The 25,637-nt window shown below is 37.8% G+C and overlaps 2 long non-coding RNA genes and 1 pseudogene across 2 annotated transcripts; 1 reads left to right on the top strand and 2 right to left on the bottom strand.

The window, feature by feature from the left end:
* Nucleotides 1-7,033: 7,033 nt before the first annotated feature.
* Nucleotides 7,034-7,861, bottom strand: LOC114819847 (uncharacterized). The gene is made up of 2 exons (XR_003767146.2): nt 7,503-7,861; nt 7,034-7,224 (listed from the first exon to the last, which is right to left on the bottom strand). It is a non-coding gene; the product is annotated as an uncharacterized lncRNA (long non-coding RNA).
* Nucleotides 7,862-8,512: 651 nt separating this feature from the next.
* On the top strand, nt 8,513-24,657 carry LOC103407725 (la-related protein 1A-like; annotated as a pseudogene).
* On the bottom strand, nt 12,117-12,921 carry LOC114819575 (uncharacterized). Its single transcript, XR_003766865.2, has 3 exons — nt 12,652-12,921; nt 12,520-12,566; nt 12,117-12,419 (listed from the first exon to the last, which is right to left on the bottom strand). It is a non-coding gene; the product is annotated as an uncharacterized lncRNA (long non-coding RNA).
* Nucleotides 24,658-25,637: the final 980 nt, after the last annotated feature.

The raw sequence follows: 25,637 nt of genomic DNA, 5'->3' as shown, positions 1-25,637 counted from the left end.
CCTTGTCTAGTACGTAAACAATCTTCTCCAATGTTAGGAGAATCTTGACATTACGGTACCATGATGGGAAATTGTGCCCCTCTAGGCAATGTTTGTCGAGTATTTTCGCGAGTGTGCTTCCAACCATATCTAAATACATAAACAAATAAAATAATTAGATTGATTGTTTGATTAAGTCAAACGATTCGGGTCTTTAAACCGAATGACACCACCCACCATTTTTGGCAAATTCCATATCCCTCATGATGGAATCCGGGAGATTTCAAAGAAAGCTCCTAGCGGGTTATGGGAGACTCACTATTACCAAGCCCACCTCACGATTATACGATGTTGGCTAGCAAAAATAATAATGAGAGGGTACACTTACCCATTCACAACAACCTCTTGTGATTACCCATCTATTTGGCCTCTAGAGAACAATGCCTCACGATTATACGATGTTGGCACCATTTCTCTTAGTTAAGTTCTTTCCCACCATTTCTGTTTAGATAGGGGTTCAAGCATGACCTCACGATTATACGATGCTGGCCACACTCGTTGCCTACCTTAACCTCATCAAATGTTTTAAATAAACTCCTCCTGAATATAAGCATGCACTTTGTCACTTCCCCATTATAGGGTGAAGGCGGTGTACAAGTCATAAACGCTTGGAGCCTACCACGGTGGAAGGCCACGAAAAAGTGTTCAAAGCACTCTTACGCTTACAACTTAATATTGTTTGGTAGAGGGATTTTAAGGTCTCATCAATTTTATTTATTTAATCACAATCAAATAAATAATGTCCTATTATAACTACTAGTCCAAAGTTAATGAAATTAGTAGCATAAGATATCCCCACTATTCGTTTTCATAAAACAAATCAATATCAAAACATTTTTCAAAATATTGGAGATATGTATAACTACTAATTGTTTTCATTACAGTTTAGTAGCGTATGATACTCCCACTATTTGTTTTGAGAAAAACAAATCAATATCAAAAACGAATTTTTCAAATATTGGAAGTAACTACTACTACTAAGGTTTTTGCATTCCTTTGAAATTGGACTTTATAGTTATCTTAGGCTCTTGGATGACCATGGACTTATTAGGTTATTGCAACAACGAGCCAACATTGTTGAATATAAACTCGGGGAGGTTGTGTCAATTTAATTACGTGCTTATCAATCCAATTAAAACATTTTCATTGAGCCATTAGAAATGAAAGACAATCATTCATTGTTAATTAAGGCATTGGACCCATTTAATCTTTAATCTCATGTCAAAACCCTCTTTTAGTTATGTCTCCTTACCAATAGTTAAAGAAACTCTAGTCTAGCACTAGAGGGAATCAACTAACGAATAGAGATTAAGAAGTAATAAGAATTACAAACCGATTTGTACAAATTCCTATAAATTACATATACTAAAAGGGGAGAGATAGATTAATGTCAAACGTGACAAGGTCCAATTAAACAGTAATTAAAACACATTCCCAAGGTTCAAACAATTTGATTTTAGCGCCTTATCTCATAGCTCAATTATCGTTTAAGGCATAAGTCCATAGTCACCCATTTTATAACTACTTAAACACATTTAAATAATCATAATGGAATGCAACATAAACATTTAGATTTAGTGCATATGGGCATAATAGTATTATGAGTTTAAACAACTAACAAAATTAAAATCAAATATTTTAACTTTCTAGTTAGTAGGGGCCTAAATGCAAATATGAAAAGTTAGGGGTAAAACCGTAAATATTTCAAAGTAAATATCAACTTTTCAAAAATTACAAAATAGCCCCACAAGTGGATAAATCCACTAGAGAGGCCGGCCACATTAAGGGGATGGGAGGTTTCTTACACACTCTTACACAACATGCATCAAAAGCCACATTATGTAGAAAAAATTAAATTTTGCTTGTCACTTGGTTTTGCCATTAAAACTTAGGTGAGATGGGTGATGGAAATCCTCCTAGTCAAGTCTAGGGTTTTATAAGTTTTAATATAGTTATGGATGGTAAGAACATCATCCAAAACCATAAAACCATGCATGAAAACCAAATAAAACCATTTTCACCCAAAACCTAACTATGAACACCAAGAACAAAACCATGAACACATTTTTAAGATTTGTATATTCTTGGTGATTTTTCAAACCCAAAAACAAAAGTGACAAGAACCCCTTTTTTAAGCTTTAAAAGGATGTGTGAGTGGTTTACAATAAAACACAAACACAACCCAAAACCACCCCCAAAACCGTGCCAACCATAAAGAACAAAAAACCCCAAATTTTGTTCATGACTTATTCTTCATTCATGCATACAAAACAACTTTTACATGCACATCTTTTCAACTCTTGATTTACATTTTTCAACCATTGAAAAACAAAAGACAAACATACTTTTAAATGAAGAAATAATATGTCAAACTAGTTCTAAACTCATTTTTCATTCATGCATACAAAACACTTTTGCATACATATCTTTCTCAACTTTTGACTAACATTTTTCAACTATTGAAAAACAAAAGATAAACATACTTTGAATGAAACAATAATATGTCATACATAACATTAATACCCATATGCATAAAATCCAAAAGGACACATTATACATAAACCTTTGGCTCTGATACCACTTGAAGGGAAATCTATGAGATTCATGTATGGGATTTCATAATGACTATCATGCATATACAAATCAAATTTAATATACGAAAGTAGCGGAAGCATTTATAACAAATTATCAAAGCTATAGTCATGCAAATCCCCTTCAAGGTTCATAGGTTTATATATAATGCATCAAATAAAAATTTAGAGAAAAGAACAAAGTGAAGGTTTAGTCTTATACCTCTTGATCTAGACTTGAGACCAAGGATGGACCACCTCCAAGCCCTTTGTTCCTTGAACTCCTTGAGCCTAGCTTCCCTCCTTGCCTCCTCCACTTTGATAGAATGAGTGCTCCTAGGTTCTCTTCAAGTTTCCAAAGTAGGAAACTTCTAAAGATCCTCACCCACTAGTGTAGTGAGAAGGATGAAGGAATAACCAAAGGGTGAAAGATATGTTAGTAAAATCACCCCAAGGTGGCCGGCCTTTGTGTAGTTCTTAGAGAGATATTCTTTTGCCTCTTTGTTGTTTTAACCACACAAAAACCCTAAGGAAAATATCACTATAAAGTTCCTTATATAGACAAAAGAAACCTAGCCAACAACTTGACTAAATATCTCACCCTTTCCACACCTAAAATGGCCGGCCCTTTAGTGTTTGGTTTGGGCTTTGGGCTTTTATTATTTCAAGTCATCCAATGCTTGAATAAAAGCCCAATGGGTTTAGGCCCAATGGGCCCAATTAAACCCGAACGTTTCTTTAAGCCCAAAACGATCTTTATCGCTTTTATGATTTCTTTAGACTTTCTAAATTAATCACAACACTTAATTAATCCAATTAATTGTTTCCATCATCCATTAATTACTCACTACAATAGTGTATTGGTGAACAATCTTTTAGGTTCTAATTAGCAAGGCAGTGAGGTGATTGGCATCAATCCAATTGATTATATTTAATTCAATCACTTAGTGAATTAAAACTTCATTTTAATTCACCTTTCTTCTTTGATGACTACATTTAATCATCTAGAAGAACTCACAAGCTATGAGTGACATCTAACCATATGTCATAGCTACCCAAGCTAATGTAGAAGTTTATTCGGAGAACCTATTCAGTGGGAATTACAATGTAATTCAATCCTTCTTTAAAACAATACTCTCAATCACACCATTAGGGTATGGATATATTATGTCAAACCCCTAATGTGATTATTCCTTCTTATATGATTCAATTGAGTCGTATAGGAACGCTTTCCTTTATTACGCTCGATACTTCGGCCGAAGATTCCCGAATCATATCTTAGAGTATTCTTCCTCTCTTATCGAGGATTAGAGATTCCTTGTTGCGCATACACTTGCCTTCATGACTAAGTGGCTTAACCCCAACGATGCCGTTGACATTCTGATAGAGTGACTTTTGACATAATCAAAGATCAAGTACTTAACCACAAGACAACGACGATGCCTCAGGTCAAAGGACTACTTACATTATTCCAACCATTAGAGTTACTTGCTTGACATGTGAGTAGACCTCCATGCAAGTACTCTCGTTCGATTGTGTTCAGTGAACTCATTCCCTTAATGAGCACCTACATACTTGTCTTAGTGTCACAACACGAATGGGATGAGACTTTCCATCCTTCCATTTGAAGCAGACACAGTATGTACCGGTCTAAGCATTGTCAGTATCCCTCCGACAATCCAATGACCAGGAACCTTTTTGGACATTTGGTTATGTGAAGAAGGTCTCTGTAGTCTAACATCATTAGATTACTTCTTCAATCGATCCATTGTCCATGGATACACTATTTAGGGCATATATCGTTTATTGAGATAGTCCTAATTAGTATCTTTGCCAATAGATGTATAAGATTCATCTATACATCGATTTATTTGTCCTGAAAGGTTTCTTCCAAAGATTGACTTTCAGGGCATATTTCCAACAGTGGTTAACAACGAAAATAGGCTAAATAAGGCTCAAAGGGGTTAAACCTACAAAACAAATGCATGGGATGAAGGCTTTTTGGCTCTAGTGGTAACTACTAAACAACTTCATCTTGTTATATGTTATGCACTCAATTTTAAGTTTTGAATGAAACGGGCATGAGTTCTAGTATTTGGAACTAAAGTGATAAAATGCATTCTAAGTAGCAACCAAGCAAAGAATAATGAGATCATGCAACGACTTTAGAAAACAAGAAATCACAAATTAATAACTCTCCAAATAAAGTTTAGGCTCAAGTCTCTCAGGGTTGTAGCGTTAGTTTGAGTTCCTTCCTTCAAGCATGTTACAAAAACTGATTTTTTTTTTCCTTTGCGATTACATGTGAATTCGTAAACGTTAACAACAACCAAGCATAAACCAAAGAGTATATCAAACTTCCACCCATGTTTGTAACTTTCTTTAATAGTCATGCAATTAAAAACCAAATCCTCATCATTATGTTGGAAGGTACCCTAAGATACACACAAACAAAACAAAACAACTCTAAAAACGACTCTTTTTCGGTTTTTCAAAACTTTTTCGATTTTTTTCTTTCTTTTTCTGTTATATGACATAAAAACACTTCAAAACACAATAAAAACACTTAAAAACAGTGAGTAACAACTTTTAGAAGTGATAGGTGGTAAAAATCCGAAAATATGGCATGAAAAACAATCTGTTTACCCCCCCCACCTTCTGTGTTTCCTGACAGATTATGTGTAAATCTCTTTTTAGTCTTGTAGTTGGTTTCCTTCAATTAAGGAGTATGGCTGATATCTAGTGTTTGGTGTAATCTATTTCAATTAAGGAGTATAGCTGGTATCTAGGGTTTAGCTTAAGGACCGTTGGATGTAACTGGTTTTTCTTTTCTTTTCTTTTATATATGTGTATCCTTGTACATTCACATTATCAGTAATACAAGAAAACTTAAACCAAAACTTCAACAGCGTGGTTGTGCTCAGGTGGGAGGGGTTTTTTTCCTTTTTTTTTTTTCTTCAAGCTTTTAATTATACAAAAATAGAAATTGTTATTTTTTATTTAAATATATTTAATTCACATGTCAATATTTGTTTAGGTTTGAGAGACGTAGTTATATGTAACATCAACACATAACAGAATTTTTGACAAAACTGTGATGAGAAGACCACATTGATTTGCGACACTCATTTTTAAGGACTACATTGATTTTCAATTTCAAGATCGTCTTGATAAGGTGAGTCAATTTCAGGGGCCTGTCATAAAATTGTTTTTTAGTGTTTCATTTCGTTGACTTCCTTTCTTGGTTTGTATTACAAACTTTGTAATGCAGTTATTGACTTGAAGTATTAATTCAGTTGTAGGAGGATCACAAGGTTATTCTAAATGTATATGACCTAAGCCAAAGATTAGCTAGCAAATGTCAAAAGCTTTCTTTGGGACACCAATTAAAGTGGTAAATTTGTTTGTAAATTCATAATATTTTGTTAATTTCGTGGTGACGGCGTTGCAGTCAAATTTATAGTGGTTTTCTAAGTTTCATTTTTTTTTTCTAAAAAATATTTAATACTATTGATTTTACTTGGGTGCTTTTTCTGGGTGTTGCAAGAACACCAATGTGTGCATTTTTGGGTTTTCTAAGTTTCAATTTTTTTCTTTCTATATTTAGTCGTTGATGTTGCAAGTACACCAATGGATGCTTTTTTGGGTGCACTTTCATCTACACCTGCCACCAAGCTGGAATTAGTAGGAGGAGGAGGGATGAAGTTGGGATCCTCGCGGGCTCGTTAATGTTCTCAAAGGTTTTTGCCTTGCATGCTAAGGCCCAACACCCCTCGCGAGCTGAGTCCCTTATGAGTTTCATGTTTTATTTAAACTACATACTAATAAAACACGGTTTGTCAATCAAAATCTAATAAAATAACTACTATACTCTTTAATCTAAACTACATATTAATAAAACACTATTTGTCAACAAAAAAAACTAATAAAATTACTAGTATACCCTTTAATACAAAACTAAAAGAAGATATTAGAAAAAAAACAATGTGGGCATTGAAGTAATTTTGTACAAACAAGTTTTTACTTTTTCTTAAAAAAACCTCACAATTGTGTCACTTTATCAATACCCTCTAATCTCATTCTCTCTCTTTCCTAACTTACAAACCCTATTTTGTTAGGATGCTTGCAAACCTGTTAAAAACAAATAACTCATCTCATAAAAAACCTAGAAAGCAAATATTTAAAAAACAAAAAAAAAATATTTTTCGGCACACATAGGGCTGGGTTCGGTTTGAAACGGTTCGGTTTTTTGCCAAAACCGAAACCAAACCGAAATTTCGGTTCGGTTCAAAAAAATTTCGGTTTTTTTCGGTTCGATTTTTTTCGGTTTCGGTTTTTTTCGGTTTGGTTTCGGTCCGGTTCGGTTTTTTTCATTATTATTATTATTATTATTATTATTTTTTAATATCTGGATATTAGTAATCTAGCCCAAAAGAGGACCTGCCAAACTAGCCCAATAGATCCAACAAACAATACAGAGGCCCAAGCCATAAAATACAACAAAAGAAAACCTAGGGTTCTACTGCAGCATCCGCCGCCGAGCATCCCTACTAGCACAAACCCTCGCCATCAACCAATCGACGCCTCGCCGATTGTAACATCCGGCCACGAGCACCTGTCCGAACACAACCAAACAGACGAGATCCAAGGGTTTAATAAAGAGTATAGATCCAAAGACCAAAGATCTTTACCACATAAATTCAAGAACAACATCAGCCAATTTTTCTTCAAAAATTCACAAAGCATAGTCAACAAATAAATTCACATAGCATAGTCAACAAACCAAAGAAATAAAAACTTTTAATCAATACATAAAAAATAAAAACTACCATTTTCAGCACTCAAAGAATTAAACAAGAAACAGAAAAAAAAAGGAAGAAATTGAATACTTACTATTAAAGAAATCCAGAGGAACAAAGATGGATGTCTGGACCGTGCGACCTCCATATGAATCCCAGATTAAAAAACTATTTGGCTTGTATTTGAAAAGCAGAGATCGAAAGTTTATGGAGAAAGCAAGGAATATTAGACGAGGAGCAGAGAGATAAGAGGCATACGATTTGGAGAGGGAAAAAATGGGCATTGTCAAATAAATTCATCACAAACCCTATACCTCTTGTGGTAATCCTTTGAAAAGGTAAGTCCATGTTACAACCATGGACTTGGCAGGTTGGAGAGAGGAAGAGAGGAAGGAGAGTTGAAGGGAGGAAGAGAAGAATGAGGGAGAGATCAACTGAGGAAGCAGAGAGGAAGAGCAGCGGATGGGAGAGATAGAGAGAGAGTGTGTGTTTGAGAATGAAAAGGTGAAGGAGTGACGGCTGCTAGGGTTTGTAAGCTTTATAAATTTTATAAAACATTAAAGATTAGAATACCTATAAATATTATGCTGGTACAATTATAGCAATACAAAGCCTACTGTCAAGTTGGCTTGAAGGAGCTATCCCCAACCTAGACGGAAGGGGTTCGAATCTTCATTCCAGCAGGTTTTGAGTATTTTTATTTGATTTTCATATTTCGGTTCGGTTCGGTCCAGTCCGGTTTTCATATCTCAAAAACCGAAACCGAACCAACCAAATTCGGTTCGGTTCGGTTCATCAAATTCGGTTTGGTTTTTTTTTCGGTTCGGTTTTTTTCGGTCTCGGTTCGGTTCGGTTGTCGGTTTTTTTCGGTTTTCGGTTTTTCCAACCCACCCCTAGGCACACAAAGTGTGGCCTTTGCTAGTAAAAATAAAAAAACCAAACCGAAAAAACAGAAAAATAATCCAACCAAACTAAATCGAATAGAACAGTAATTTTAATTTGATTTTTTATTTTAAAAAAAAACCGAACCAGCCGAAAACGTCATCTGCCAATTGACAGACACCCTTTGACTCGGCATCATTAAATCCTCATAGAAATGGAGCGGAAACCTACGCTGTAGTACACACACGCAGCATTTTCAAGACTTGCGCGCAATTGCTTTCGTCGGCGTTCGCAACCACAACTGTCATCCCCCCTAAAACCCTAACTTCACCAAACCAATGTCGGAATGAAACAGTACAAAACCCTGCAGCTACTCTCTTGGCCTCAATTTTACACCTTTGCCACTGACACAGTGACACTCTCCTCTCTCTTGTCCCCCCCTCCATCAGTAATCTATTGAAAGGAAAGGAAGGGAAAGGAGAGGAGTTTTGTTTTGGTGAGATCGGAGGGAGTGATGGTGATGGCTGAGAATGAAGTTGGGGATGACCAGAGGGACCTCAACGTCAATGGCGGCGGGCCCAAGTCCCCATGGAGGACTCCGGTCTCCCTTGATGCTCCCGTCATGGCCGCCGAATCCTGGCCTGCTCTGGCCGATGCCCACAGGCCCAAGAGTCTGGATGCTGCTGCAAAGCCGCCAGCTGCGCAGCCGTCTGCCCCGCCCGCGCCTGCGCAGGTAATTCCAGTGAAGCTGTTTGGTGCTTGTTTGAAATGTGTAAAATTATAATGTACGGAACATGCATTGCGAACTCATCAATCTTTACTTTCCGAGAAGAAATTTGAATAATTAACGTATTAAACTATCAAACTGTTTTGGAAATCCTCAAAGTATGGAGGACCTCCAATTATTCCTGTGGAGCTTGCAGCCATAACTGATGCAGCTGTACTCCCATTGCTGCTTTCGCCCCAGCACCCATCGAAAGAATAGTATAATTTTGAATAAAGGAACTAGAGAGTATAATCTTGTTTAATAAGAAATAGAATTTCCTACGTGTATGTTTATCTAACCACCTGAACTGAATGAAGTCGAAAAGAAAAATGAAGAAATTGGGTCCCTAGGGAATTAATAGATTGCTGTTCTAAACCAACGTTTTACAAATGAATCCCAAATGCTTCTGTTCTTGATTTCGACTTTTGCAGTAGATATATGTTTTATCTAATCCTTTATCCTGTTGATAAAATTTGCAGTAATCAATATAACCATTATTGTGGAAATGTTGCCTTCAAGGTGATTATTGTTTAAGGAAAAGAAAAATGTTGGAGCGTCACCAATTTCATTTAAATATTTGTATGTATGTAATGTATGCAATATTGATTAATAATTATACATGTATATGTATTACAAACATACACATGTTTAAACCATGTATCTGAAATGGTCGCATTGTGGAATTCCCGCGAAAAAAGTTCTTCTAAATAGACTGCTGAATAAGAATTTTGCTTTGTCTTCAAACTGGCACATCATGCTTTAATCTCTCTCTCTCTCTCTCTCTCTCTCTCTCTCTCTCCAGCCACCCCTGGTTAATTTATTAGAATATATTCTTGTGCTATGTTAGGAATGCCTTGATCTCTTTTGACACTGGAATTATACACCAGTGAAGCATGTCTTGCTTCAGGGTTATTGTTTCCTATTTTGTTTTGGCATTAGATAGTTCTTCTCTCGTAAAGTGATTTTACAATTTGTCAAGGAACTGTAATAGAAGAATTGAACCTTTTGTTATTTTGGTCCTGTTGTTGACATGTCTAGAGAGACATAAAAATTAATTAATAGTATTTGGAGGGGGGTTTTTGGAATTTTTTATGCTAGGGCCTGTGACCTGTTCATCAAAATTGTTACCTTATTTTTTGAAAAAAGAAAGAGAAATTTTGTACATGCTAAAAGAAAGAGAAATTTCGTACATGCTACTTCTGTTCATCTAGTTGCTAACTGTATTTGCCTTTATATGTTCTGCTTTGTCATCCAGGGATTAGTCATGCAGAAGTTGAATGAGTCTGGAAACTCTAACGCTTCGCACAAGCATTCATCATCACATCACGAAAAAAGGTCCTAGGCGCAACCCAAATGCTGCACCTCTTTTTCCAGTACCCGTACCCTACCATCAACAATCGCTTCCTACTGTTTTTATACCATGGTACAACCCTACATTCCGGCTTCTGGGTATGCTTACCAGCCATACGCTGGACCCATTCCAAGTGTTGGGAATCATATGGTAAAATCTGGATTCGAGACCCCAGTGCAAAATTTTGTGCAACCAGTTCAACCTCAGCCACGAAGTAATCCGAATGCTTATGGTGTCAATTTTTCTACTAGAAGACCCAATATGCAAGAACCCGGTGGCCCTTGGAATCATACTTGGCATCAACAGCGAGCATTCAACCCCAGAGAGAACATTCCTGTGCAACAGGGTGTTGGACCTAGGCCTTTCTTAAGACCTCAGTGTTTTTGGTCCAGCCCCAGGGTTCATGGTTGGGCCAGGCATTCCTGGTAGTTCTATCATACCGGTGCTGAGCTGTCTTATTTTGGTTTCAGTTATAGTTTTTTTACTAGTTTTTAGTGCCCGCGGCAACGCGTGGGTTGTGAAAAGTTGTGTTACCAAAGGGGAATACCAATAATAGTAAAGACATTGGAAAATCATTATACATAAAAGGTTAAATTTGGAGACCATTAAGATAGATATTACAGTTATCCATTTGATTGTAGCAGTTATCACATTGTAAAATTAACTGTCAAGATTAACCATGATCCAAACGCTTATAATCCAATCTAGTAAGTCTGTCATTAACTATCTGTATAAACATTTTACCCTGAGGTTACAACAGCAAAGAAAACAACCAAAAGAATTAAAGAAATGAAAAACTATGTCGTCAGCTAAAAGAAAACACATTTTTAACTGCTATTAAACATGCTGCAAAATCCATCAAATTTTTTTTAGCTCCACCAATACTTTTCCAACTACACATAATTTATGTTCATACTTAGCTAAACACAACTGAATTAAGAGATACAAATTATGAACGAAGAATCTGTGCAAAATATGTAACAGTGCAAAAAGACAAACATCATCAACTGGAATAAAGAATCATACATAATTAACCTAGCAGATGAAACCACGCTCATTAGAAAAACGGATAAAAAACAGTTTCAACACATACTCCAATTGGTGCTCTGATTTTTTCCCAAAAATTATAAACAAATTTTAGGAAACATTAAATTTTTCTCAAAATCCAATCCCTTTTGTAATCTCCAGCCAAACACGACAGATAGATTTTCATCTCCTATTCAAACAGCTTATTGATCTATTAACTGCCTTATCACTTATGAATGATTACCATCACAAAAATGTTTACCTAATCCAATCTATTACATCCATTGCTCAACATTTGTATAAGCATATTAACCTAAGATCAAAACAACAAACTGAAGAACCAAAAAAATAAAACAAACGAAAACAGCGACATCACCTAAAACGAAATACACTTTAATGTCACATTCAAAGAACCTGTAAAATGTATTAATAATAACACACACTACACGTTGAGAGAAGTTAATCATTTTGTGTTTCAAAATGATTCAACAATGGGTAAGAAATCAAGACATTAATCAATCTCAGCACAAAATGCCAACACCGTTATTGGCTACATGAGATTAACTTGCACTCTGTTGTGGCAAAAAGAAGAGAACAATGGTCATGCATCACCGGCACAATCGAGTCCACAATCTGAAATTTTTGCAATCACCCATTAAAGTGTGTTTAACTATTAAAACAAATTCACTGTCAAATTTTTTTAATTTTCTGCAGGTTCATTTTTGGATAATCAAAATTTAACTTCATTTTCTTGCCTGTCAATCGATCTTTACATTTTTCAATCACTCAGTTTTTGTTTTTACATAACTTGGAAATAACACAAATTTCCTTCAAATTAAATCAAAGAAAACATGAAAGCATTAAACACAAACAAAATACAGCATAACACAATTCTTACACCACAGGAAAAACCAAAACTCATCTCTCCAAAACCCTTGAAGGGACGAAAGGAAAACACTCACCAATAACAAACACGGCTTGCAAACCTGCACACAAAAGCACCAAACAACTAAAAATTAGTTTGGGACGAAACCAAACAAAAAAAAAAAGAAAAATTCCGGACTCAACCAGAACGAAGAACCATACCCAAAAACCCAAGATGGTAGCAAAACCCCCAAATTTCCAAAACACAGCTGCAAACAAGAAACCCATCCACAAAAATGAAAAACGGTAAGGAACAAAAAGAAATACCTAATATGAGAAAGGCAAACAACTAACCAGGAGAATCCACCCTTTACAGATAGAAAAACCTTCGAACCCAACCAAACAACCGAAAGAGCGCAAACCACCGGTAGTGTTTTTTCCCAACAAACTAACACCACGCTGCTAGACACAAAGAAGAAGCAGTGGCTGGCTTAAAACGAAAACCGGGAAAGATTCAAAAACGGAAGAAAGCGATGGGCAAGAGCGGGAGAAGGAGAGAAAACAACAATGAAAAATCTGAAGACGAAAGGGAGAAAAGAAGAAGAAAAGTAGGTAGACCAGCTGACTCCGATGACCAACACCTGTCCACCATTCTGAAAACAAAAGGGAGAAAAGAAGGAGAAAAGTAGGTGGACCAACTGACTTCGATGACCAACACCTGTCCAGAATGGGCAAAATAGGGTTTTTACTGTGCGAAAAACTAAAGAGAACACCAAAACAGAGAAAAAATGGAAGGGTAAAACGGTCGACACACTGGTCATCCACAGTGACCAGGGGGTTTGAGTTTTAGTATATATGATTTCTCTGCAATTTTCTATTTCTCCATTGGTATTTTGACTATTTCCAGTGTCAGCAATATATTTGAATTTTGCTTTTCTAAAAAAGGAGAAATCAGTATCTTGAATGAATTTCCTAACAATCGAGCGGTTGCTGCTTCTTTATTTTGCATTTATGAACAATATTTTTTATTGTATATATGCGTTGTTTAGGATTAGATTCTTTCCACAATGATTTATCTCAATTACACAGGACCTGCACCCATATGCTATCTTCCAGTTCCACCACTTTCCGCAATTAGGGGACCTCATCCTCCTAGCTTTGTGCCACATCCTTTAAATCCAGGGGCTCCATTACCGCCCTCAAAAACACATACATGTTGTTGAGGGACAATATTATAAAGCAAATAGAGTATTATTTCAGGTAATTTGTTTAAGAAAGTCTTTTATCTTGCCAATCTCGGTGTTTGTTCACTGCTTGCAAGCTAGTGCATATATGTGTTTGCATTGTACTGTTGAGAAAGCTTTCCTTTTTAGCATAATTATATAAACTATGGTGGTATTCCTCTTCACTTGTAAGTGAGAGGTCTTAGGTTCGAATCTCGTAGATGGAGAATTCGATACCAAATTAGGTTGCCCATTGTGTGGCTTAGCCGAAATCCCCCCTCCCTTTATTGTAAAATATATCGTTGTTCTCAAAAGGAGAAATAGAAGCTAAAAAAGCTATTCATTTGTTGTTGACTGAGATGCTGTATTCGTTCAATCCTAAAGATGTAATATCAAAAGAAGTTTTCTTAGAAGAATTTTTACAATCTTGATAGATTTCTTATCTTTCCAATTTTTTTTATTATTCAAAGCTACAGAAGGAAACTTAGAAACCAAAATGTAATAGTTTGGAAGAATAGAACGGCTGATACGAAAAGATAACCTTAAAGATGATCATATCTTTCCAACGTGCCTTCGATATCAATGTATGTTATCCCAATGCTTTAATTAGAGAACCCATTATTGAGCATTTTGAACTTTATTGTACCGCATGGCATGACTGTTAAGTTTTAACGCATGGAAGGAAGTTTTGTCAATAATGAAATCACACATTCTCAACCCTCTCTACACAGAGTAGTGAAAATTCCAAAGGAAAGAATTTGATAGTTTATATTTCACAGGTCTTCTAAATTGGTGAAGCACTGAAGCATATAAGATACCTCAACTAATGGTATTTAATCCGGGTTTTAGGATATATGTTGATAAATTGAAATATAATCAAGCTGCACCTTCTTCTTTTTTGTTTTGCTTAGTTTGTTAGCCGCTGTATGTAAGGGTAAAATTATCACTAAATTTTAGATGACTTAATAAAGTTATCTTTGCAATAGGGCTATAACCGATTTTCACACACAATGACAGGGAGTATTCTCTTAAATAGTGGTATAGATGATACAAATATTTCTTTTATTATTAATTACCTCTTAATCTCTCTTTGGCAGTGATGAAAATCTAAAGAAAGACCGTTACTTAATTTCATTGATGGATGACCAAGGATGGGTCCCAATAACCACCATTGCTGACTTTAAAAGGGTATGTTTTGGTATCATAGTAGATATTGCAGAAGCTAAGGTAATACATGCTGATCCAGTTTTTCTTTTGGTCAGCTGTGTGATCTATTAGATTAGTTAATCTGTCTTCCTGTTTTGTAGCTGACAATAACGTGAATAAGCTATATTTTGATATTGTGTGTTATAGGTTAAGAAGGAGAGTTGGATATCTATAAACTAGCTAGAGCAAGGGAAAAGAAGACAATGGACCTAAACCAAGTGAGGTGCATCAAAGATGAGGATGGAAAGGTTCTTGCTACAGAGAACGCGGTCAAAGATAGATGGAGAGGTTATTTTCATAATCTTTTCAATGAAGGACATGAAAGGAGTACTTCTTTAGGGGAGTTCAGTAACTCAGAAGAGTGTAGAAACTACTCCTTTTATCGTCAAATCAGGAAGGAAGAAGTGGTTGTAGCTTTGAAGAAGATGAAGCATAGAAAAGCAATGGTCCTAGACGATATACCGATCGAAGTGTGGAAAGTCTTGGGAGAGAGAGAAAGGTATAACATGGCTCACTGACCTTTTCAATAGGATTTTGAAAACGAAGAAGATGCCAAATGAGTGGCGAAAGAGCACTTTGGTGCCTATCTACAAGAATAAGGGCAACGTACAAAATTGCATGAACTATAGGGGTATTAAGCTAATGAGTCATACAATGAAGCTCTGGGAGAGAGTCATTGAGCATAGATTGAGACAAGAGACACGGGTTTCGGACAACCAATTCAGGTTCATGCCAGGGCGCTCAACCATGGAGGCAATCTATCTCTTACGAAGATTGATGGAAAGATATAGAGATGGGAAAAAGGATTTACACATGGTCTTTATAGATTTGGAAAAAGCGTATGATAGGGTCCCAAGAGACATTCTTTGGAGGATTTTAGAGAAGAAACGAGTACGAGTAGCATATATCCAAGCTATAAAGGATATATATGAAGGAGCAAAGACTACCGTAAGAACTCATGAAGGACAAACCGAAAACCTCCCCATAACTGTAGGATTACATTAAGGCTCATCCTTAAGTCCTTACCTTTTTGCGTTGGTAATGGATGAGTTAACATGACATATTCAAGATGATATTCCTTGGTGTATGCTTTTCGCAGATGATACAATGTTGATAGATGAAACTCAGGAAGGGGTAAATGTGAAGCTTAACCTTTGGAGAGAAGTGTTGGAATATAAAGGTCTTCGCCTAAGCCGATCAAAGACATAATATATGGAGTGCAAGTTCAGTGCAAATGGAGGCCAAAATGAGTTAAGGGTGAGGATTGGAGATCAGGAAATACCAAAGAGCGATCGTTTTCGCTACTTAGGATCTATCTTGCAAAAGAACGGAGAATTAGATGGAGATCTGAACCATAGAATACAAGTTGGATGGATGAAGTGGAAGAGTGCATCTAGCGTGTTGTGTGATCGCCGTATGCCACTGAAGCTCAAAGGAAAATTTTATAGGACGGCAATAAGGCCGGCGATGCTGTATGGCACAAAATGTTGGGCGGTGAAGCATCAACATGTACATAAAATGGGTGTAGCGGAGATGAGGATGCTTCGTTGGATGTGTGGGCACATAAGAAAGGATAAGATTAGGAATAAGGATATCCGAGGTAGAGTAGGAGTAGCCGAAATTGTAGGAAAGCTGAGAGAAAATCGGTTACGGTGGTTTGGACATGTGCAAAGAAGGCCTACTGACGTTTCGGTTAGAAGATGCGACTATGGGATATAGGTTCAGGGCCGAAGGGGTAGAGGAAGACCTAGGAAAACTTTGGAAGAGACTCTAAGAAAAGACTTAGAATACTTGGATCTAATGGAGGCCATGACACAGGATCGAGCACAATGGCGTTCTAAGATTCATATAGCCGACCCCACTCAGTGACTTGGATTTTTCAAGTCTCCAACCGAGAACTCTTCCTCACTCGGGAAATTAAGGGAACACTACCTCAACCTACATGCTCCACTCACAAAGCTTCAACATACGAAAAAATCAAGGAACTTAGTGAAGAAGGTTTTGATGTATTTAACACAATACGTTGGAATGAAGCAAAGCTTATTTATTGATATCTCCAATAAGTTACAAATATGTACATATACATGAGTCAAAATAAACAAATAAGAGGGAGACTTCATAAAGGTTGCTTAGGAGAAGTCTCAGCAGTCGGTAGAGCCCCAGAAAGAGAAGGCACCGGAGGGGGATCATTCGGAGCCTCAGTACTGGACAGAACCCTAGAAGGAGGAGGCATCAGAGGTTGATCATTTGGAGCTTCATTACGCGGTTCAGCCCTAGAAGACGAAGGCAATAAATGCCTTTGGAACAAACCCACAAACCGTTGATGATCAAGTAAAACCTGACCATCAGATTCCTTCATCTGGTCAAGCTTTCTCTTTATGTTTGTAGCATAGTCATGTGCGAGCCGGTGCAACTGTTTATTCTCATGCTTGAGCCTTCTAATCTCCAGTTTGAGACTCATCACTTCAGCCCCCAATGACTCAACTTGGCGGGTTCGAGCAAATAGGCGTTGGGCCATATTAGACACAGAACCAGCACACTGAACACTCAGAGCCAGAGAATCCTTAACTGCCAACTCATCAGACTGTTTGGAAAGTAGTCTGTTATCTTTAGGAGTGAGAAGGTTCCTGGCCACCACCGCAGCCGTCATATCATTTTTCATCACGGAATCCCCAACGGTAAGAGGACCAGTAGGGGATAAGAAGGATGGGCACCATATGTTGTCTGGAGAAGGCGTGGCTGCCTCTTCAACAAGGTTCAAGTTAAAACGACGGTTGGAGGGGCCAGACATATTCAAAGGTGTTGAAGAGAGAAGAGGTCAGACAAATCAAGATCTTAGAAGTGCAAGAATGAAGCTTCTACTAGTGGAGATCCAAGTGTGCTTTGGAACTTAATGCCAGCCTCTATAAAAATCTGCACTCGACGGAGCTTCAGAAATCGAAGAGGCGCCTGCCCAGAAATCGAAGAGGCGTTTGCTTTCTCAAAAGCTGGGCTGCTCAGAGACCACGAGGGCCGATCTCAGAAATCGAAGAGGCGTTTGCTTTCTCAAAAGCTGGACTGCTCAAAGATCACGAAGACCGATCTCAGAAATCGAAGAGGCGCTTGCTTTTTCAAAAGCTGGGCTGCTCAGAGACCACGAAGGCCGATCTCAGAAATCGAAGAGGCACCTGCTTTTTTCAGCCTTGTCAGCACCTATCACATGCACACTCAGCTTTGCTGAAATTACGGGCATTTTGTTGAAGATTTCTGGTGAAGTAGAAAGCACGTGAATCTTACTGTTCAATCATCCACTTTCCACACGCACCATCAGCTCATGGGTACCACACATAACTTTGCCAAAGATCTCTGACAAAGTTTAGACACGTGAAGCTTGCAGCTCCCACTACATCGCTATGACCAAGAAGGGTAAAAGAATAGCAAAGAAACAGCACTAACAAAGTTTTAACACATAAATTTTGAAGGTCTAGCTACCATATTATTACCCACAAGGGTAAAGGAACAGCACCACTGTTGGATAATTGGAAAGTCCCTGTGTGTCAACCTCTGTGCTCCATGGCAAGGTAGACTAGCAAACATGCCCAACCTTTACTCACATTCCAGAAAACACTCCCAACAAGATTGCTTGCTCCAAAATTGAAGAGGCACCGCCCTCCGAATCTAGAGAGCCAGACTCCCAACATGATTACTTTCTAAAAAATCGAAGAAACACCGCTCTCTGAATCTCGAGAGCCAGACTCCCAGCAGGATTGCTTTCTCAAAAATCGAAGAGGCACCGTTCTTCGAATCTCGAGAGCCAAATCCCCGACAGGATTGCTTGTTCAAAAATCGAAGAGGCACCGCTTTCTCAACTTCGAGAGCCAGATCTCTTTGGATAAAGCTTGTCTGTAATCTTCACACGCAACATCAGATTTCCAGATACCACAGACCACTTTTTCAAAGTACTCTAACACACGTGAAACTGGCAGCTCCCACTACTGTGCTATGACCAAGCAGGGTAAATGAATAGCATTACTACTTGTTGTTAGGGAGACTCCTATATATGTTGACCTCCATCTTCAACAGACAGGCAGACCTGCAAAAATGCTCAACTCTTCATCATATCTGAGAGGGCACTCCCAACGAAGCCTCTCGAAATACTCAGCTTTCTTCCCCCCGATAATACCTCTACTAACAAGCTACACCAGAGTAAGAATATCTCATATCATCGAGGTTAAAAGCAAGAGTATCCCATATCATGCTTTTTCCGTGTCTTTTCCTTTGGCCTTGTTCTTACCTGCAAGACAAGGAGAAAGAGAGCAATTAGTTAGCACTTGGAATCAAGCTTCCAGTCAGGAACTGACTGCCTGGAATCCCTTACCTGATTACTTACCTGGCATTGCTCTCGAGTACTCATCTTCAACATCTTATGCTTCCAGAGAAGATACCACATCTGCCTGAGGAACAGATAGGGAAAGTGAGAATGATACAAGGAAGCATGTGGTGACAAGCGTAACAGAACACGTGCCGATACATCCACTACTTTGTCAACAGCAAAAGTATCCCATATCAGCAGGGTCGAACGTACTCTAGATTTGATGGATTTGTTTTGACTCTCAAATTCTTCAGTCGGCCTTATACTCTGGAGGAAACCAGAAAACCTTCCAACCCAGTTCAAGAATAAGCCTGTGGAAAGTTACTTCTTCAAAAGTAAAAGTATCTCATATCATCCATTCTCTTTTTTCTTCTCTTTATCCTTCATGCTGCCTGCAAGATAGGGAGAATAAGAACAATCAGCCGGAACTCAAAATCAAACTTCTGATCTGGGACTGATTGCTTGGAGATCTGATTGCTTACCTTGTCTGTCACCTCTTTCAGCAGATCCCCTAGCTCGGCGACTTGGGGGACTCCTACTACAGGGTTTGTATCGCGCTTGACCAAGCTTGAAACTACAAGTAAGCTTCAAGTGAAATTGATACATTACCTTGTGCATCTCCACCAGTTAAAGATACTATCCCTGGATGGAAGAAGAGTACTTCCAGAGAAGATGCCACATCTACCTATGAGACAGATAAGGCAAGTGAAGACGATACCACACTTCGGTACTTAGAAGTTTCGTGATTACGAGATCATTCTCCCACAATATTTCCTAATGTCATTTGTACTAAATCATTCACTTGTACTCACTAAAGGAGAGCTTGAACCTATGTACTTGTGTAAACCCTTCACAATTAATGAGAACTCCTCTACTCCGTGGACATAGCCAATCTGGGTAAACCACGTACATCTTGTGTTTGTTTTCCTGTCTCTATCCATTTACAAACTTATCCACACTAATGACCGGAGCAATCTAGCGAAGATCACAATCGTAATACTTTCTGTTGTACCAAAGTCCTCACTGATTTTGTGCATCAATAATCCTTAAGTCCTTACCTTTTTGCGTTGGTAATGGATGAGTTAACCGAACATATTCAAGATGATATTCCTTGGTGTATGTTTTTCGCAAACGATATAGTGTTGATAGATGAAACTCGGGAGGGGTAAATGCGAAGCTTAACCTTTGGAGAGAAGTGTTGGAATCTAAAGGTCTTCGCCTAAGCCGATCAAAGATAGAATATATGGAGTGCAAGTTCAGTACAAATGGAGGCCAAAATGAGTTAGGGGTGAGGATCGGAGATCAGGAAATACCAAAGAGTGACCGTTTTCGCTACCTAGGATCTATCTTGCAAAAGAACAGAGAATTAGATGGAGATCTCAACCATAGAATACAAGCTGGATGGATGAAGTGGAAGAGTGCATTCGGCGTGTTATGTGACCGTCGTAGGCCACTAAAGCTCAAAGGAAAATTTTATAGGACGGCAATAAGGCCGGCGATGCTATATGGCACAGAATGTTGGGTGGTAAAGCATCAACACGTACACAAAATAGGTTTGGACATGTGCAAAGAAGGCCTACTGACGCTCCGGTTCGAAGATGTGACTACGGGATAGAGGTTCAGGGTCGAAGGGCTAGAGGAAGACCTAGGAAAACTTTGGAAGAGACCCTAAGAAAAGACTTAGAGTACTTGGATTTAATGGAGGACATGACACGAAACAGAGGGCAATGGCGTTCTAGGATTCATATAGCCGACCCCACTTAGTGGGAAAAGGCTTTGTTGTTGTTGTTGTTGTTGTTGTTGTTGTGTGTTATAGGTTAAGAAAATGTGTACAGACATAACATTCATCATTGACTCGCTGCTGGGTTCAACTACTGTAGAAGTGCAGGTTAATCTTCTTTCTTCTCTTTGGTATTTTAATATAGCATGTCCTAATATTTTTATGGAATGACAACCAAGTTTTGCGGTCTATTGTTTGCTAGCATGGAATCTCTCTTTGTCTCCTTTCTTTTTTCTCTAATTTATATTCTTGTAGTATCCAACTTTTTCTTCCCTTCTCTTCGTCCCTCTTCCAACCTTCAGTGGCATAGTTAATAAAACTTAAGTATATTCATAGTTAGTCTGATTTCTCTGACCTGCATAAATTGTTTAAGTTCTCTTCTCCTATGTTAACAGGCTAGATATAATGTCTTTGCTGAAAAATCTTCCTTTACTGGTTTTCAAATTCAACAACCCTTTAGGTTTGCTTATGTTTCACTTTGCTTGATTTCAGATTTTTGTTTTGTGTTTTCATTTGTGTGCTTATTATACTTATTGGTTCTCTTTTTCCTGTCTATGTTTATGCCTGTGAAGATGTGTAGGAAAGGAATGTCATTATATTCATAAGAAAATAATTGATATGATGTATTTAGATGCAAATTAGTATTAAGATTGGATCTTAAAATCTGGATTCTGAACAGATGGTCATTTGAAAGCATCGCCATCATTCATGTCTTGATACATTAACAATTTCATTTGATGGATATGTTATGTTTAGTAACCCCACAGTATATATAAAAGAATTATTACGGTTTTGTAACTGAAAAAAAAAGGATTGATGTGGAGTTTGAATTGGTATGTTATTTGTTATTACCTTTGTACTAATAATTTCTTATTGTAAATTTGTAAGTCTGCTTTTATTTCTTCCTAGTTTGTGCCTTTCTATTGTTTGAGATGCTGCATTTGACTTTGATTGGTCACTTGTGTTATCTGGCACAGCATTGTAAATTATTCAGAGAAATTGGGAAATATGTTGACAAGTTATGAATGTTTTTGAAATGCGTTGCATTTTTTTTTTTTTTTTTTTCTTGACATGCACTTGAGTTGTTTCGTCTATGTAGGCTAACAAGATACAAAGACGTGATGAGTGGTCGAAGTGGATTGCAGATTCTGTAGACTCAATGTTAACATCCAAGCTGCAAACTCACATGGTTTAAGTTGAAGATAGATATATCAATGCTCCTGAGAATAGTGCGAGCAATGATAGAATGAAAGCTTTCGAAGAAAAAGCAGAAGTTATATCAGATGGAAAAAAATTGATGTCGTGCATGCCATCAACCACCATACCTGGCATTGATGATGTTCAAGTTGATGGCGGATCACTAGCATCTGCTGATTATAATAGTGCTTTAAGTGCAAAGTTGACTTCCAAATCAAATTGCAAGTCCTCAGATCCCGAAATGGATAATTACTCAGACCGCCCATACCACTCAGAGGGAATTGAAACTGTAAGATATGCTGATGATGGGACTGAAGGCATGCCTTCAGATATGGATATGAAGAATCTTGCAATGTCTAACGATTTTGCAAACACATTTATGCTTGATGAAGAGCTAGAGCTTGAGCAGAAAATAATAAAGGATGATCGTTCTCCTATTAGAAGGTATTAAACTTTTTTTTTTTTTTTTTTTTTTGTGCATTTGATTGATGCACTTACAATGTCTTTCTAGTTTCCTTTATCTCTTGACTCTTTACAGTTTCAACAAACCAAAAACAACATCTCTATCTCTATTCAAACCCTTACTCCACCCTTTGGGCTATAGTGCAAAAAGTCACCTGTACCCATGAGAACTATAAGCACTATGGATTTGGGCCCCCAATAGATTTCGTGGGGTACTTAGTGATGAAGAAATAACCCAACATTGGTTAAATATGATTTGAGGTAATAGGAAATCTACCTGATTGAATGCAAATATCATCTTAATTGTTCCATACTTCCAAGTAGGTCTAAACTCATATTGTAAAGCCAGATTGAGAAAGGGGCACCAATCACCATGTTATTTTTTTCTTCCCAGTTTTGGGAAATGGGGTGTACTTGTGGTGAGATCAATGTTTTAAAAGTCTCGCCCCAGGGTGTGCCTAGGTGTCCTCTGAGGCTGGGCGTGAGGTTGTCGCCTTTGTTTTGAGGGAGTGGGCGGAAGGCGTCGCCGGAGCCATCTAGGCGCGCCTCAAGGGTTTTGTTTTTTTAAAATATATTTTTATTTTTACTCCCAAACCCAAATTTTGGGTAGTTTTTAACTGCCTCATACCTCTTGCACTATCGTTTCTCTGCCTTTTTTTTCTTCTGATTTTTATTTTTTTAATATAATGGATGTGTGTGTTGTCTGTGTGCATTGTTATATGTGTGCTCATTGTGCTTTTCATCCTCTATTACATATATATGTGTGTGTGTGTATTTATCATATATGTGTGTGCTCATGGTGATTATTAATTAATATTTTTTTTTTAATATAATATATGCGTACACTCATTGTATATATTAAAAAATTTAGGTCCTGTGAGGCTTCGCCTCACGCCTAGGCGGGACTATCCCTTGAGCGCCTCGCCCACACCTCACGCTTTTAATACGTTGGGTGAGATTCATTTTCACAGTAGGTGGCATTTTTTTAGTAGTGTTTTTATTGTATTTTGAAAAATTGTGTTGGAAGCCTTGTGATCTGTATTCACGTGGCTCTGTGCCAGTGCTCATATATTTCCCTTGCTTATTTCTTTCTTTCTTTGTTGGTGGACTAAAACTGGTCGTTGAACTTGAGCTTTCTCTTTAAATTGGAGGCTAAGAATTCAGGCTTATCCTGGCTAGGCATTCTTGCTTCAGTAGCGTTACAATACTATGTCATGCGGTTGAATATGCATGTGAGCTTACTACTTGTTGTATGTTTTCATATGACAGTGTTGGCCCAAGGATTGATGATGAAGATGATGAGATTCTAGTCAATGATCAGGACGTACAGAGACTTGTAATTGTCACCCAGGTATTGAAACTATGTTTTTAGCACGGAAAGGTCCTTTGATATTTTTATACTTTTCTTTGATTAGTTTTTGCAGTTAAATGAGACTTTAATTTCATGTCTGTAGCATTTTGATAAGTAGTCATTTCTTTGTTTTCTGTGCAGAATAGTAGAGTAGGTAAAGGATCAAAACATGATGATAAAGAATCAAAAACCATTTCCAATGAGCTAGCGTCTGCTATAAACGATGGGCTTTACTTCTATGAGCAGGTTGGGAATATTCCTATGGAGTTTGCTAATTACTATACTGCACTAACCTGGCTCCTAACATATATTCAATTAGCAGGAACTGAAAACCAAGCGACCGAAGCATAAAAAGTACAGCACCAGCCATGAAAATAAAGATGCAAACTCAAGATTTTCAAGCGTTTCCAAAGTCTTTTCAAAATTAAAGCCCAGCGAAATATCTGGCAGTAGTAATGGCATTGAAGAGTCTGGAAGTGTTAATTCACGGAAAAAGCAAAATAGACTCTCCCAAAATCAGCAGCCGTCCCATAGACAGCGATTCTTCTCAAGCAACTTCAAAAATTATGGAACTGGTTGGAACAATCTAGGAATCATATCAGAAAGTCCACCAAGTCACTCTGTTGGCTTTTTCTTTAGTTCCACGCCTCCTGAAACTCATGGGTTAGTTGAAATGGATGGAATTTGGTTTTGGATTTGTTTCTTCAGCAGAGCAATTCTTTGTAGTGATTTAGAAGTTTGTTGTTCTTGCTTTTGGGATGAGTAATTGTAATTAATAAAACTTAGAATCAAGGGCTAAGCTAAAGTGATGTCTAAGCATATTAGTCCATCGGTGGGTTCTGTGCCAAAGTCATTTCCACCGTTTCAGCACCCAAGTCATCAACTTCTGGAAGAAAATGGTTTTGAACAGCAGAAGTAAGTGTTTCCCCTCATGGGTTTCTCTCAGGCAGTAGTCCACCGGTGGGTTCTGTGCCAAAGTCATTTCCACCGTTTCAGCACCTAAGTCATTCGCTTCTGGAAGAAAATGGTTTTGAACAGCAGAAGTAAGGGATGTAATTTTGATGCTCTTGTGCATGTGTGATAGGTAGAGAGCGAGAGATAGAGATATATTGAAGTGTGTGTGTGTAGAGAGAGAGAGAGAGAGAGAGAGAGAGAGTAATTTTGTTTACTTACATGGCTGATCTCAACCATAGAATCTATCTTGCAAAAGAACGGAGAAGGCTGATCTCAACCAAAGAATCTATCTTGCAAAAAAACGAAGAATTAGATGGAGATCTCAACCATAGAATACAAGCTGGATGGATGAAGTGGAAGAGTGCATCCGGCGTGTTGTGTGACCTCCGTATACCACTGAAGCTCAAGGGAAAATTTTATAGGACGACAATAAGGCTGGCGATGCTGTATGGCACAGAATGTTGGGCAGTGAAGCATCAACACGTACATAAAATGGGTGTAGCGGAGATGAGGATGCTTCGTTAGATGTGTGGGCACACGAAAAATGATAAGATTAGGAATGAGGATATCCGAGGTAAAGTAGGAGTAGCCGAAATTGTAGGAAAATTGAGAGAAAATCGGTTACGGTTGTTTGGACATGTGCAAAGAAGGCCTACTGACGCTCTGGTTAGAAGATGCGACTACGGGACAGAGGTTCAGGGTCGAAGGGGTAGAGGAAGACCTAGGAAAACTTTGGAAGAGACTCTAAGAAAAGACTTAGAGTATTTGGATCTAACGGAAGACATGACACAGGACCGAGCACAATGACGTTCTAAG

This window comes from Malus domestica, chromosome 11 (genome assembly GCF_042453785.1).
Source record: "Malus domestica chromosome 11, GDT2T_hap1".
Classification (NCBI taxonomy): domain Eukaryota; kingdom Viridiplantae; phylum Streptophyta; class Magnoliopsida; order Rosales; family Rosaceae; genus Malus; species Malus domestica.
This window is presented reverse-complemented; position numbering and strand designations above follow the sequence as displayed.